At 43.9% G+C, this 14,832-nt stretch overlaps 1 long non-coding RNA gene across 1 annotated transcript in view; it reads left to right on the top strand.

The window, feature by feature from the left end:
- The first annotated feature begins 463 nt into the window (after nt 1-463).
- LOC122234642 overlaps nt 464-14,832 on the top strand; it is a 37,871-nt gene continuing 23,502 nt past the window's right edge. Inside the window, exons 1-2 of the long non-coding RNA XR_006212509.1 lie at nt 464-733; nt 808-985. This is a non-coding gene — a long non-coding RNA (uncharacterized LOC122234642). The remainder of the gene's footprint in view (nt 734-807; nt 986-14,832) is intronic.

The following is a 14,832-nucleotide window of genomic DNA, read 5'->3' as shown; positions in this document are numbered from 1 at the left end:
ATTTGTTAATTATTTACTGCGCACATATCACAGTTGGTGATATAGAGAAATATAATGTGTGGTCTCCATTCTCAATGAGTGTACTTGGGAAAAAGAGGCATTCACATGAAGGATGCTAAATAACAATTCATGAATTAAGCAACATGAAGACATCATTGACCAGGGCTAGAAATCTAGCTTACATTGTATTAAGTAAAAAAAAAAAAAGTGTATCCCTTGTATTCTAGTGTTTAGAGCAGTGCCAGGTACATAATAGGCCTTCTGTAAATATTTGTTGAATGAATGAATGAAGGGAATTTATTGTCTCACGTAATTGAAATGTCCAGGTGATGTTGAGGTTTAGGTATAGCTGTATCCTATCGTGTCACACGATCCAGATTGTGTCCTTAGGCGTCTGATTCTCTCTCTCTCTCTCTCTTTTTTTTTTTGGCTCTTCTTTTTTCTGAATTGGCCTAAGTTTTAGGAAGTTTGTCTCCATCCTATGGTGGTTGCTGGTCTTTTGAAAGAGAGATTCCTCCCTCCCCCTTTCTCAGTAGTTTCAGCAAAAATCCTGGAGCTGAAACTCATAGCATTGATTTGGGTCATGTGCCCAGCCCTGAACCAATCATTGTGACCAGGGGATGGAATACTCGATGCATCAGGCCTAGTCACATGTGCACTCCCGGAGCTGAGCCTTTTGAGCCACATGGACCAAGAATTTGGAAGGGCTTTTTTTCCTCCAAAGAAAAATTGGGTAAGTGTTACTACCAGCAGAAGGAATGAAGGATGCTATCCAGGCAAAACTAATGGATGTTTGTTGTTCTACAGGCCCCAGTATAAGAGATGTCATAAGGCAATAGGTAATTCCACATGATGGTATCAGGAAATGAGTATCAGCTCAGAGACTTTGGAAGGGGTCAAAGCAAACCTCAAGGAGGAGACTGAAATTCATTTATGCTTGAGAAGTGAGCAGGAATTGACTTGATAAGGAAAAGGAATTCTAGAGGTGAGTGGGAATAGAGTGTACATAGTGGCCCAGAGTGACTTGAGTGGGTAACAGGTGAAAGAGAGGGAGGTTGGGAATGCCAGAATGTGAGGGTGACCTGGACAAGATGACCGTGGGCACCATAGCTGCAGCCACGCTTTAGGCAGACCATGCTTGAGCCAGCCTATAGTGCAATCTCTACCCTCATCTCTCATATCTGGGTTCTAACTTGCCTTTGCCTTTGGAGTTCTGGGAACATCTGTTATTGACCCCAGTGCCTGCTTGTGATGCTGCTTCCCAGTTGTTAGCAAAGGCTGATGTCCACTTAAGCCCTCCTGTGATCAACCCAGCTCACCCTTGTAAGTGACTGTGCCAAGTCTTTTCAGCCTAGGGCAAGAAAAGTACACTGCAGACCTTTCCTTATTTTCAGAGTAAGCCAATGCAGGCTCATTCCAACACTGCCAAACAGAAGAAAAAACCCTTTGCATCGGAATCAAGTGAACAAATCAAAGCTCCTTGGGTGCAAGCTGCACCCCTCTTGGGTACCCCCACTTTGCATCTGTGAATCTGTAGAGAGACTCAACAACGCTTGTCCTGGGGTAGTCACCCAATCAACCATGTACATGTAAACAAAGGGATTCCCTGAAGGAAGGGAGTCCAGCTTGCTGTTTATATAAAGCCAATATATATGCAGTGTTTATTATGAGCCAGGTTCAGTTTTAAATAGTTTATGGATATTAACTAATTGCCTTCTCAGGCCAATCCTGGGAGGTAGATGCCATTATTTTATCCTTATTTACCAATAAGGAAACTGAGGCTCAGAGAAGTTAAGTAACATGCCCAAGGTGTCCTACCTACAGAGTGTAGGATCCTAGGTTCAAATCCAGGTGATCTGAATCCAGAGTCTGTGCTCTTCACCATCACTCTGTGCTGCCTCGAACTCTGTTCCTTTAGCCCACAGGGACTGGAAAGGCAACTAAGCTCTGTTCGTTATAGAAAGGACTTTGATGCTCCTCATAGCCAGTCAGGAAGAGATTTACAGTCCAGAAGCTGCTACCAACATTTCCTTTCTGTTTTATGTGTCCTTTCATGGACATCAGCAAGCCCGCTTGATCTTGATCTCCATCCCCCCATCCTCTTCCAACAAGAGCCACCAGCCTTCTTGTGCACTTGATTCTCTCATCTGTCCTGATAAGACCCATTTGCCCTGAATTCTCACAGGTTTCAGAGCAAAGTACCTAAAAACATCAAACCCTTATGGCTAATATTGATCAACTCTGCTAGGGTAACGGATGCATTATCACACTAAAGGATTCTCTTCAGAGCAGGGGAGAAATTGAGGAGGAGGGCCAGTGGAAATGAAGGGCAGAGGATCCCATCTTGCCCCAGTAGTGGATAGAGCAGGATAAAAACGCTAAGTGATTAGGTAGACTGATGGGCCCTATACTTTCAAGACCAGCAGTACTGGTGGGGATATTAAGAATTTCTGGTAGGAAATGCCGTAAGCCTGCAGAGAGGCTTGGAAACAGAAAATGGCGAATGGTTACCTCGGCCAGATGTATCTGGGTTTGGGTCTATGAACCGCCCAGTTTTCCCTGTTGGCCAAGTCCTGAAATGGAGCCAACAGATGTGAGCATGTGTAGGAAGGGCTGACCAACTGCTCTCTCTGAGTTGAGCAAACTTCTCTCTCTCTCATTTCTCAGTACATCTGCTTATATGGAAGATTGAGTACCAATCCTGGAACTCCGATCCTGACATCAGAACCCCAGTGTTTCCTCTTACAAGCACTGTCAAGTGGGGCTGGCTGTCCTTCAGACTGTCTTGTTTGGGTTTTGAGATGAGATGTCCAGCTGTGTCTTCATATATGTGGCTGGTGCTGTGCATGTCTTTGCAGTTTGAGCAGGGTCTATGTGAGTCTGCACTTGACCGCGCCCAAACTGTGATCTGGGAATGGACTAGCGGGCCGTTTTTCAAGTCAGATGCTATCCATGCCAGTTCTCTGCAGTCGCTGGGAAGAGAAGATCTGTGTGTGGAGCTCTTGATTGGTCTACCAGCTTGCCATAAATAGAGTCTGCTCGACAAAGAGGTCTGCACAGAGGAAAGAAGAGGGGAGGGTGTCATAGAGTTCCGAAGTCATTATTTGAGCGTCCAGACCCACTAGCACCTGAATTCAGAGCCCCTAGTCTTAATTTTTTTTAGCCAATACATTTCTTGCTTTGCTTAAGCCACTCGGAATTAAATTTCTGTCACTAACACCCCAAACGATTCTAATATGCAAAATAAGTAATTTACGCGCTCTCTCGGGTGACTTAGCCATTATCTCCATTTGACAGATGAGGAAATGGCAGTTTGGAGGTTCAGGTAATTTGTACAGATCTTGTGGGTAGTCGGTGGAAGACCTAGGAACTGGTACGAGGCTGATCTTGAAACTAACTTACGAGGATGTTCTTTACCAAAAACCTTGGAAAATGTTTTCGGTTTTGGTTTCTCCGAGGAGCACAAACACCTGTGATTCAAAGTCTCCTTTGGAGATGCCCTGTCGCTGCTTGCTCCGTTCCAGCGTTGACTCAGTGAGTTGTCGGGCTGACTCGAATTGTTGTTTATACGGTCTGTGAACTTGCAGTTTATGGTATTTTGTAATTTTGTTTTCCCTGCCGTTCCGCCAATGCGGCTTTGTGAGCAAACATTGCCTGTGATTTAAATTCACCACAGTAATGAAACGTGCGTGCGTGCACACACACACAGGCACACACGCTTCTTCAGAACAGCCCACAGCTTTCTGATTAATCACATGTGTAAAGTACAGTGTTTACAGGAAATCAGCAGGTGGCAATTAGCATCTTGGAAATTACCGGGGAAACAACTGGAGCTGCCACTTCGGGAGGGAAGCATGGCGGAAATCAGCAACGTGACAAACCCCCTCGGAGCTGGGCGTGGGGGGCTGCCGTGCCCACAACAGCTGGTGGGGGCAGCCTGGTGTGGGTCACAGGCTGCTTGCCAGCCTCTTTCTTTTCCTCCCAACACCGACGAAGCAGTCTTCGGGTTGAGTTAGGTGGAGTGAAGCAGTTGCCTGACAGGCAGACCGTCTTAGAACAACCTTTAGAAAACACGCAGTAACAACAACCACAGCAACAAAACTACTCAGACCTCGGTCTGGCACAAGCAGACGCTGGCATTACTGGTCTGGTTGTTAAAATACGAACTGTGGGGGGTGCCCGGGTGGCTCAGTCAGTGAAGCGCCCGACCCCTGGTTTCAGCTCAGGTCATGAGGCTGAGCCCCACGTCGGGGTCTGTGCTGACCGCTCAGAGCCTGGAGCCTGGTTTGGATTCTGTGTCTCTGTCTCTGTCTGCCCCTCCTCTGCTCATGCTCTGTTTCTCTCTCTCTCTCTGTCTCTCTCTGTCTCTCAAAAATAAATAAACATAAAAAATATGATGTAAATAGCCATTTGCATTGTTTGGTGAGTTCCTTTTTTACTTAGAAATAGGTCTGTCTATTTGGACGATCTCTCCATGTCTGTAGATACAAGTCTACTTTGTTATTTTAATGATTCCATCTATCATATGAAGAGTTGGGTGCACCATAAGTTACTTAACCGCGCCCCCATACTCATGGGCATTTTAGAGAGTTTCCACATTTTCACTCTTCCAAATAAATCTTCCGTAGACACTTTTGCACATGCGTCTTTGTGCATGGGGGGCAGGAGGTGGGAGGGGGAGAGGTGGGGGGGGTGTGGGGTGGGGGGGTAGTAAGTTTTCTTTAGGTTATACCTACAATTGAAAGCGCTCTGTCACAGGTCATTGCATGTAAAATGATGTTAAATTTTGCCTAATTGCTCTCCATAAAACTGTGCCAATTAGCATTCTTAATGATGAAGGAGACCGCCTGCTTTACATCTCTTTTATTTCCCACAGATTTTTAAAGGAGGCATGTATTTTTGTTTTAGGAGCCTGTGGCCCAGGGCTGGGTAACAGGACTTAAAAACAAAGAGTCTCTGTCTTTTAGATTTGCCTAACGACAGGGAGCACCTTTTCATGTGCGTATTGGCCCTTGAAGTTTCTGTTCAAGTATTTCATCCATTAAAAAAGTAGGGCTTTGTGTCTTTTGCATTTCAGTGCATGGTCCATTTCAAGCACATTTTTGTGTATGCAGTGAGGTAGAGGTGGAGGTTCTTTTGTACTTTTTTCCTATATGGATATTCAGTTCTTCCAGCATCATTTGTTTAAAAAAACTTCTGCCCTCTCTTTTGCATTGACTTGGCACCTTTGTTGAAATGAGTGGATTGAATACATGTAAGTCTTCCCGGATTCTATTGGACTCTATTCTGTTCCATTGATTAGCCTATCCACTACTTTGAGTCTTTGTCTTTTAATTGGAGATTACTGATGTAGTTTGTTGACTCCCTTCTATTGTCCTAATTTTTAAGTCAGGCCCAGATTTTCTCGGTAAAAGCAAGGGATAAGAAAAGCAAACAAGAGAACTGTCAGAGTGCTAGGAAGCCAATTCACAAACCCATCAGGAGACGGAGCCCTGAGTTTTACGTGTGCTCGTGTCGCCTGCCACTGATCAGTGGCTTTCAGGTGGCAGAATTAGGCAACCTGGCTTTCCCAACATTCTCTGCCTAAGTCATGCCCATGTCAGTGTAGGTAAATAGGGCTGCGGCGGTCAAGAATTTCCCGAGCGTCCAGTCCCTTAAATGTACACCCCGAGTCCATTTGCCACTCCTATCCTTTGCTAACGGCCGAAGAACCTTCCAAACTATGCCCCAGACCTCCTGCCAAAGTGGAACCTGCTAGACCCGTGTGCAATTCTGCCTACAACCCCTGTTTATTCTGTCCACTTCATGTGCATGTGACGTCTCTAATTGTACTATCATTATCAAGAAGAGGAGACCCTCTGTGCCAGTTTGCTCGGGCTGTCCTAACAAACTACCATAGGTTGGGGGGCTTAAACCACAGAAACTTCAAGGTGCTGGCACAGTTGGTTTCTTCTGGGGCCCGTCTCCTTGTCTTGTGGAGGGCCATCTTCTCCCTGTGTCTTCACACGGTCTGTCTTCCCTTTTCTTAGAAGGACACACCAGTCAGCATTGGGTTAATGACCTCATTTTAACTTCTTCACCCCTTTAAAGACTCCATCTCCAAATACAGCCACATTCTGAGGTCCTAGGGGTTAGAACTTGAACATTTGGTTTGGGAGGACACACTATTCAGCCCGCGACACTCTCTCTCGGAATGGTCAGATGTGGGCTGGCCCATTCAGTCACTGCTCGACTCAGCTATGATTTTGGCTCACCTCACTCCTGTAGCCCCAAGAATATACAACCTTCTGTTCCCTCTTTTCCCGAGGGCCTTCCTGAATTCCCAACTCAATTTGATTACTATTAACATGACATACATAATATATCCCAACCCTTTGTAGATGTATTTCTTACATTAATATATTTCTCTTCTTTAACGCAGTCGATTTTAGCCTTTGATCAATTTGCCTTTTTAAGAGTTTTGCTTCCTTTTCCTCCCATGATATTTTATATTTTCTGTTTATTGTAATTCCTTGTTCTTTGCCCCCCACCCCTGATCCCCATTCTCCTGCATAGTGTTGCATTGATTGAGTTTCTTTGACTCATTTTTTCCATATTGGGTTTTGGAAATTATAGATCTTATTCTATTTTTCAGTGGTTGCTCTAATATTTTAACACATTAAAAATCATTACAAAATTAGAGCACAAATACGAAAAAAGAAAAAGCAAAAAGCAAAAAGCAGAGCTATATGGAAAGGCATACCATGAAAAACGGAAGTCTTTCAATTCCAATCTTCGGCCTCTCATGCTACTCCCCGCAAATAATCTATTTTTTAACCACTTCCCTTTTTAAGTATTCTGGTTGTTGCTTCCTTAACTTGAATAATATTTTTATACTTTTACTTTTTTAATTTATCTTACATAGGCAGTATTTACTGGTGCTCAACTTTGAAAGGTAAGAAGTGATCTTTTTTAAAATCCCACCACCGGATTTAGCTAGCTGTCTTTTTTATTTGTAGTTCTTCTAGCGATCATTCCTATAAAGTCAATATGATCTTTAAAATTTAATTTCTTGTTCTGTTATCTTTAGACAGTATCTCTTGGTACTATCAAAACTGTGGATATTAGTATTCTTACACTTTTTTACTTCCATCTGCCCCCCCAACCTTCTGTACGTCGCAAGGTTGATAACATTTACATTTTGCTAATAGGTCTAGCACAGAAATTGAAAATGAATAAACACCACTTAACAGTGTTATGATGATACAAATGTTTTTCATTGCAGAGCCAAGTGATATGATAGGACTTGTAGAAAAGTCTGTTCTTAGAATCCATGAATCAATTGTGCAGAATCACTTCCTGTTGTAGGTGGCTTCATATTTGATCCTAACTTTCTTATATGGCTTTTTTTTTTTTTTTGGTTCTAGAATTTCTAATTTCCTCCCCCAGCACCCCTCTGCCCCCCAAACCAAGAAGCACGTCCTTGTGATTTCCCTAAGATTGCCAGTATTTCTTTCTTTTAACTTTTAAAATTTATTTTAATTTTTAATTGTTTTTAGAGACAGAGAGTATGAATGGGGGAGGAACAGAGGGAGAGAGAAAGAGAGAATTCCAAGCAGGCTCCACACTCAGTGCGGAGCCCAAAGTGGGGCTCGATTCCACAACCCTGGGATCTTGACCTGAGCTGAAATTGAGAGTCGGATGCTCAACCGACTGACCCACCCCGGCGACCCTGATCATATTTCTAACTGAGATTTCTAACTCCACCTTCTCTCTGTTTAAAGACATCTACCCTCGGACCCCCAGCTCAGATATAAACGATGTGCTACCCAAGTGGCCGGTGGGGGGGGGGGGTGTCTCCCGTTCTTGTACTCTTAGGTTAGTTCCATTCTATCTTGGAGCCTGTTTTTGTTTTTTAGGAATGAAGACTTGAGAGGTCAATTTTCTGAATTCTTAAATGTCTGGAAAGATAACTTTATTACATTTTATGCATAGTTCGGCTGTTCATAGATGTATATTTTTTCACCTGGGGGAACATTTGCTCACATTATCTCTTTTCTTATTTTACCCCCTCTGTTCTCTATGTTCCTTTCTTCTTGAGCTACTGATAAACCAGTGGTGGAAGGTCTGTATTTATTCTCTATGGCTCTGAACTGTGTTTACCTCAGACCCTTTTGTGATCCATTCCGGAAGTCTCTCAGCTCGATCTCTGAGATCATAAATTCAGTCTTCACCCCATGATGCTATGCTGTCCTGATGCTGAATGTCTTAAACAATAGCATATATGGTTTTTAAAATTTCTTTGTTTTTTGTTTTTTTTTTTTTTTAATTTATTTTTGGGACAGAGAGAGACAGAGCATGAACGGGGGAGGGGCAGAGAGAGAGGGAGACACAGAATCGGAAACAGGCTCCAGGCTCCGAGCCATCAGCCCAGAGCCTGACGCGGGGCTCGAACTCACGGACCGCGAGATCGTGACCTGGCTGAAGTCGGACGCTTAACCGACTGCGCCATCCAGGCGCCCCAAAATTTCTTTGTTTTTAAGAAAAGATTATTTATTTACTTATTTTTAAGTAATGCCTACACCCAACGTGGGGCTCAAACTCACAACCCTGGGATCGAGAGTTGCATGCTCTTCTGATTGAGATAGCCAGGTGCCCTAGTTTTTAAAATTTCTAAGTCATTAAATTACTTATTTTTTATTAACATGATTTTTTTAATGGATGTGATTTCTTACTGAATATTTCTGAAATTATCAAGTATATAATTTTGACTTTTGCTTCTTCAACTAATTTTTTTTTTAGGGTTTTTCCCCTCTTACATGAAGATTGTGCTTTTCTTTCATGGCACTGGTTTTCTTCAGAGGTTAGACTAGAGCTTGAAGTCTAGATTCCACATAATTTTCCCTCATAACTTCATGGACATTTCTTTTCCACCTTTTGATATTCAGTGCTTAACAAGTCTGATGTTGTAATTATTTTTTCCCTCTGTGGGAACTGGTTTTACGTTTTTTTATTTCTCGGAATTTCTTAGTGCTTCTAAGTTATTCTTTTTTGTCAACTGAAAGATAAGCACACCTTCAGGAATCACCAGCTATTTGGGAAATAACATTACTAAAAGGTTGATAACGATTTGAGTGAACTGAAAAACCAGCACACAAGGAAACGGGAAATAAGAAATAGGGAAAAGAAAGCCTTTAAATAAGCAAAGCTCATGTTTTAATAGTCGTTAGACAAATCACATTCAGAAAATGTTTTGCAGGGGCACCTGAGTGGCTCAGTCGGTTGAGCGTCTGACTTCGGCTCAGGTCGGGATCTCACGGTTTGTGGGTTTGAGCCCCCCCCACCCCACCCAGTAGGGCTCTGTGCTGACAGCTCAGAGCCTGGAGCCTGCCTCAGATTCTGTCTCCCTCTTTCTCTGCCCTTCCCCCGTTCACACTCTGTCTCTATCTCTCAAATGTAAATAAACATTAAAAAATTAGGGGCCCCTGGGTGGCTCAGTCGGTTGAGCGTCCAACTTCGGCTCAGGTCATGATCTCGCAGTTTGTGAGTTTGAGCCCCACGTCGGGCTCTGTGCTGACAGCTCAGAGCCTGGAGCCTGCTTCGGATTCTGTGTCTCCCTCTCTCTCTACCCGTTCCCCGCTCATGCTATGTCTCTCTCTGTCTCTCAAAAATGAATAAATGTTAAAAAATTTTTTTTTAAAAAAATTTTAAAAAATCTTAAAAAGAGCACACTGCTATAAAAAATTCAAGATGCATTAAGTCATTGAAAAGACACCATTGCAAATATAATCTGTGATGGTTTGTCCCAGCATGCAGCATAAAAAGACAAGAAAAAGGAAAGAAAAGAAATTGAGAGAAAAGTTAGGAAGAAGGATAAATCCAGAACTCCCTGGAAGACAATACAATCAGCACTTTCAAATTTGTGAGGCAAAATGATTTTGAACTGAGAATTTTATGTTCCCCTAAACCAGCATTCAAATGTCAAGTTCTCTTCCTGCTTGAACAAGAATGAGAATTCTCTTCTGTGAACTTGGGGTTTCTTGCCAGTTTGCTGGAAAGATCTGTTTTTATGCCTGTGGGACCCTTCTTCAGGCTCTCGTTTTCTCTCCTTTTTTTCCTCTCTTTCTTAAATCAAAAAGACCAATCCATAGTCTTTTTATGTCTCAGAAACAGAACTCCTCAAAATGTCTGGTTTTTAAAAGATGAACAATTCTGAAACTATTTTATGTGTATCTTACTAAAGAAATGTGTTGTGGATAATGAGAGAGAAATTTCTCACTGCTAGAAAAGGGGAGAATGTGGAAAAAGGAAAGGCTAGAATAAACCTGGTGGTGTTGAATTGGAACTGGATCCAGCAGTGTGAATTCATGGTTTTAACTATTGGTAGATAAATTCCAGAAATAGACATATTGTGTATCTGTCCATCTGTCTCTCTGTCTCTCGATGTATCTCTGAGGTGGGCTGGAAGCAATGACACCCCAGTAACTAACAATGAACATGCCTAGTACCCATGTCGTGGTGTGTAAATACCATTCTCCAATGGAAGGAGTCAAAGTGGCTGAGAGAAATGGCTGATTCCAGGGCAAGGGCAAGGGCAAGGAAAGTACAATACCTTTTTTTTTTTTTTTAAGTTGGTTTATTTTGAGAGAGAGAGAGAGACAGCGCAAGTGGGGGATGGGGAGATAGAAAGAGAGAGGGAGAGAGAATTCCAAGCAGGCTCCTCACTGCCAGCGCACAGCCTGATGCGGGGCTCAAACTCACAAAGCCGTGAGATCATGACCTGAGCTGAAACCAAGAGTCAGACGCTTGACGGACTGAGCCACCCATGCACCCCTGAAAGTACAAGGAAGTAACTCAAATGATGGGGACATGTCAAAAAGACTCAGGAGCCCGTGTTAAGGGGCCCCCACTGGCCAAACCTGGGATAGTTTGAACGCCAAAGTAAATAATAAATAAATAGTGATGGATGATGATCTATGGAATTACATAAGAATCTATGTGTCCATATAGATTTAAGTACATACATGGATGAGTAAATAAGTGGAGAGGCGGGAAACCTTTTGCTCACAGTTGAATTCCAAGTAGTAAGTGTAGAAACACTGAGAAAATTTAAATAATCGCCAATTGGTAATCGCGACAGTCCTGTTTCTGGCAGAAATCACCAGTGGATGCTAAAACTAGGAAGCAAATGTATGATGAGAAACTGAACACTTCACATCATCTCAGAGTACCTCCCCAAAAGAAATGTATTATTTACAAAAGGAAAAATAGTAACTTTAGAGTGGAGAAACCCAGCAGAATCACCTTAACTCAATGATCGTATCTTTCTGCACTGACTGTAAATCTCCAAGCATGGGGATTTATTTCCGTTGTATTAACTCTTATGCCTGAGCCCCCAGAACAACGTTGGGCACATAGTAGGTGTTCAGTAAACAGCTTTTGACTGAATATCCATATTCATGTTTATGCCTATATTTATAAGCTCAAATTCATTAGCTACATTTTTTGTGAACTCTGTATCCTTACTTATATTTTATCTACTTGATCTGTCATGGGCCAAGAAAATGGAATGAATGCTTATTGCCTTTGCATTTTTGTCTTAATTCTCCTTATGAGTTCTGCTGTTCCTGTTGTAAGCATCTGAGGGCATGTTATTTGGTATGTAAACATTTATGATGGTTCGATCTGCATGTGGGTTGTACCTTTGTCATCATCAACATTGACTTCTTTGTTTAGTTTAATACTTTCTTCTTGTTAATCTAATCTCACAGTTATGATGAGACTCATGATTTCATTTTTTTCTCTGCATTTTCTTTTTTAGTGTTCTAATTTATTGCCTGTTCATTCATTTCAGCCAATACATTTTCCTAAGATTCTGCCCTCTTTTCCTGTGTGATCCCCAGCAGTCTAGAGAGACATGACTATTTTGAGGCAGATTCTATTAGCTCTAGCAGAATGATTTCCTCTTTACGTCTCCGTCTGTCCGACTGTCGTTTTACCTTGCGAAATGTGCCTCAATGTCTCAGGTAGAGCCAGTTACTTGCGCCATTGTGTGATATAATGCTCTGTGTATATCTGTAGAATGGCCTTTAGCATATTTATTGGATTAAATTTTAATGATTTTTGCAATAAAGACGTTCCATTCTCTGTAGTTTTGAATGTCCTCAGGCCAAGGATGCCCCCATAGTCTGTATACTGGCTTCTCCTCATGGATCACTGCAGTTTTCACCTTGTGATGCAGTTAAAGCAGGACTTGGTGTTTCTTTACATCCCCTGAAAAAGAAATCACACTTCCCTAAGCATTAGTAAGCAGTGCAGATCTCACTGAAGATCTCATAGGGAAGCAACAGAGAGTTTTCAACGGCACTTCCTACGGCACACAGCTTCAAAAAATGCCTTCCGTGGGGCGCCTAGGTGGCTCAGTCGGTTAAGCGTCCGGTCTCTTGGTTTCAGCTCAGGTCATGATCTTGCAGCTCTGTGGATTCGAGCCCCGAATCAGGGATCTGGACTGGCAGTGCGGAACCTGCTTGGGATCCTTTGTCTCTCCTCTTTCTCTGCCTCTCCCCCACTCATGCTGTCTCTGTCTCTAAATAAATAAATAAATGAACTCAAAATAAAATGCTTTCCTCAAGGTGTCTCCTAGCCTGTTTCTCTTGGGCTGAAGCTTCCAGAGCATCAGGCTCCAGCCACCCTTCCCCCCCTTCTTTCACCTTCCTTGAGAATTGTCTTTCCCTATCTCAGTCAGATAAGTTAGATCCCTCCTAGCTTTTGTACCCAAACTTGCAAACCATTGCCATTTATCAGTACTGCCTTCCCCTTTGCCAGAGACCGGTATAGAACGATGAGAATCGTTGGCTATTAGCAAACAAAAAAGTTATTTGGTTAACACCTACTTTAGAGTGGGGTCATATGATTATTTTTTAAGTTTATTTCTTTTTGAGAGAGAGACAGCATGAGTAGGAGAGAGACAGACAGAGAGAGAGAGAATCCCAAGCAGGTTCCACACCGCCAGCTGCACAGCCGGATGTGGGGCTCGAACTCATGAACCATGAGATCGTGACCTGAGCTGAAACCAAGAGTCCACCACTTAACCGACTGAGCCACCCAGGCGCCCTGATCGTTTCTTGAGAGGGGTCGCACTTGTCCCTCTGGTGGCTGGCCGAAGTGGACAGTGTTTCCAAGCAGGGTCACATTCCCTGCTTCATGGGTCCTCAGCTGAACCCCTTGAGGTATCGTGAATGTCAAAGAAGCCAAAACCACAAGGTTGAGGGATTTGTCTCAAACCACTTCCATATGTGTGTGGGGGGGTGTGGGCAGGACTAGAAGGCAGGTCTTTTGAGCTGAACTTCAGCACTGTTTCTCTTCTTTTTAGCGGGTACACTTTTCTCGGGCTGCAACCCTCACAGTGTGCAAACACGTCACCTCCTTTGATCTTTATACCCCAGCTTGGTTTCTATTCTGAGTCCCGCTGTGCGGAAGCTGGGAATGTAATCTTAGTCAGTTTAAACTAAGTTCTTTTAATTCCAGCTTTTCTCAGTCCGTTCCCATCACTCTCAGTCAACTCCCTCATGTTCTCTCTCCCCCTTGTGTCGGTGTCCCGGGAGGGGTGCTCACGAGGTTCCTTGGCATCGGTGACCCCACCCACCCACTCTCGTCTGTCCCCTCTGGCATCCAGTAATATGGCTCATGTTCATCTGTCCCCAGGTTGCCTCTGTGTCATCCTCTGCCAAACTGCGAGGGCTCCTTGGGGGCCCGCCATCCATCCCTCAGCTATCCATGGATCCTTCCTGAGCGGAGGTAGAGGCAGGGAAAGAATCAGATGGGGACTCAGAGCAGGGGCAGGAGGGGAGTCCTGGTTGGGGTGGTGACGACTCACAGCTGTTTATCCTGGATTTGCTGCTTCACATTTGTGACTTTGAGCAAAAGGCACCTACCCTTTTGTTGGGCTTCAGTAGGTCTGGAGCAGCTGGGAGGCCCGACTTTTGTCCTGATTTAACCATGCACTGGCTAGTGAGATGGAGTGCACTGTTCACAGCCTCCCAGCATCCATTCTCTCACCTGCAGAATGGGCCAACAGTGTCCACACGGTTTGCGAGCGCGCGGGTAAATTTTGAGTCCTTTAAGAAGTGGCATATATGGGCGGACGATGAATGGGTGAAGATGGGGAGGGGTCTCCTCTCCCCTCTGTTAAGGGCTTCCTGACATAGTCGGGCTTACCGGCAAGGAAAACAGGCGGCTTCTGTCAACTGGTTATCTTTTTCCCCACTGGGGCAGCGACCTTGCTCCTTCAGGCGACGCTTGTGAAGGTGCCAATCCAGAAGCCGACAGCAGAGGGCAGCCTGCGCCCAAAAATGACGGTACTCTCGTGCAGGCTCCCTGGAGTTCTGAGCCTGCATGGCCACGGATTACGATAACGCGTGTAGAGTCCAGTAATACTGGAATCTGGGAGCTATTTGGTTTTGCTCTCTATACTTCTTTAAAATTACTGTTTGAGGGGCGCCTGGGTAGCTTAGTCGGTTAAGTGTCCGACTCTTGATCTCAGCTCAGGTCATGATCCCACCCTCAAAGGTTGAGCCCGGCATGGGGCTCTGTGCTGACAGGGAGGAGAAGCCTGCTTGGGATTCTCTCTGTCTCCCTCTCTCTCTGCCCCTCCCCTGCTCTTGCTCTCTGTCTCTCAAAATAAATTAGTAAATAAATATATAAAAAAATATTGTTTGAAAGGAACACACACACTTGGTTAAAAAAATTAGACGTGTACGGGAGTTTACAGCAGACTCCTGATAAGACCCGCAAGGCCTACACAGCATCCCACCCCACCTCATTTCACATTTCTGACCTCGAATCCTGCCCTCT

Source organism: Panthera tigris, chromosome E3 (assembly GCF_018350195.1).
Source record: "Panthera tigris isolate Pti1 chromosome E3, P.tigris_Pti1_mat1.1, whole genome shotgun sequence".
NCBI lineage: Eukaryota > Metazoa > Chordata > Mammalia > Carnivora > Felidae > Panthera > Panthera tigris.
This window is presented reverse-complemented; position numbering and strand designations above follow the sequence as displayed.